A 1,299-nucleotide genomic window follows, 5' to 3' on the forward strand; every position below is an offset into this window, starting at 1 on the left:
GGGAATCCCGGTTGGTTTCTTTTCCTCCCCTTATTAATATGCTTAAATTCAGGGGGTTGTCACACATGAACTGAGGCTTATGTACCTTGCGGTTGTTATCGTCACATCTGGCTTGCGACTACTTTGTTTCAATGTCCAATATGTACCGTTGGACTCGGTTAACGGGCTGTTAGCCCGCGTGTGGTTTAACTCACTGATACCTTCCATTGCCCATACGCTAGTTTGTTTGTGTTCCTTTGGTCAACTTCCATACTTGAATCATTTGTGCTACCGCTGCTGCTTCGACGCTACTTTGACATCTTCGCTTCTATTTAAATAAATAAATAAGCTGAAGCTAGACATCAGTAAACACCACCACAGACACCACAAGCACGCCTTCTCCTCGTACTTCCGCCTCACGCGGGAACACGGACGCTCTAAATACTTCGAATTCCAATGCCAGTATATTGTAAACCACGGGTTCTTTAATGCTAGCGGGTCGTCGCGACCCTAGTTAACATCATGGTGCACGTCTCGTGACGGGTGTCACGGCGTAGTTAAATGTATGCGATACATTTCTCAAATATAAGCGCTCAGTCATCTGTACATCATGGTAGGTTCCCACGACGTGCAATATGCGTTCAACTTATCAATGTTCATGTGTCCTGCAGTTCACATTATGACGCGCAGTTAGCTGCGGTCTTCATCGATCCATGAGCCGAGTGATCCACTGCCGAGGGTGACTAACTTGCGTAAGCCGCCGCTGTGCGCGTATACCCGTTCCCCGTAGGGAGGAGCAAGCCGCCGCTTAGAGACGAAGCATAAAGTGTCCTCATTCCACATAGGGCAAGCTGGATTAATCCATTTTACCCAGGACGGCCGAAGCGGCGTGGACCAGGGGAGAACTGAACCTTATACTTCACACCACAGTAAGTTTACGTGTCCTCTTCCACATAGGGCAAGCTAGAACTAACTATCTTACCCAGGACTGCCGAAGCAGCGTGGACCAGGGGAGGAACACACTTTTCATGGAAACGTAAGGCATCCATGACTGCCATAACGTAAGCCGCCGCTGTGCGCGTATACCCGTTCCCCGTAGGGAGGAGCAAGCCGCCGCTTAGAGACGAAGCATAAAGTGTCCTCATTCCACATAGGGCAAGCTGGATGAATCCATTTTACCCAGGACGGCCGACGCGGCGTGGACCAGGGGAGAACTGAACTTTATACTTCACACCACAGTAAGTCTACGTGTCCTCTTCCACATAGGGCAAGCTAGAACTAACTATCTTACCCAGGACTGCCGAAGCAGCGTGGACCAGG

General features: G+C 49.8%; 2 non-coding genes across 2 annotated transcripts in view; both read right to left on the reverse strand.

The window, feature by feature from the left end:
- LOC131269940 (large subunit ribosomal RNA) overlaps positions 1-79 on the reverse strand; it is a 4,091-nt gene extending 4,012 nt beyond the window's left edge. Inside the window, exon 1 of the ribosomal RNA XR_009179097.1 lies at positions 1-79. This exon is cut by the window's left edge and continues 4,012 nt beyond it. This is a non-coding gene — a ribosomal RNA (large subunit ribosomal RNA).
- Positions 80-566: 487 nt separating this feature from the next.
- Positions 567-721, reverse strand: LOC131269932 (5.8S ribosomal RNA). The gene has a single exon (XR_009179090.1). It is a non-coding gene; the product is annotated as a 5.8S ribosomal RNA (ribosomal RNA).
- Between the last annotated feature and the right edge of the window lie 578 nt (positions 722-1,299).

Source organism: Anopheles coustani (genome assembly GCF_943734705.1).
Source record: "Anopheles coustani chromosome X unlocalized genomic scaffold, idAnoCousDA_361_x.2 X_unloc_11, whole genome shotgun sequence".
Lineage (NCBI taxonomy): Eukaryota > Metazoa > Arthropoda > Insecta > Diptera > Culicidae > Anopheles > Anopheles coustani.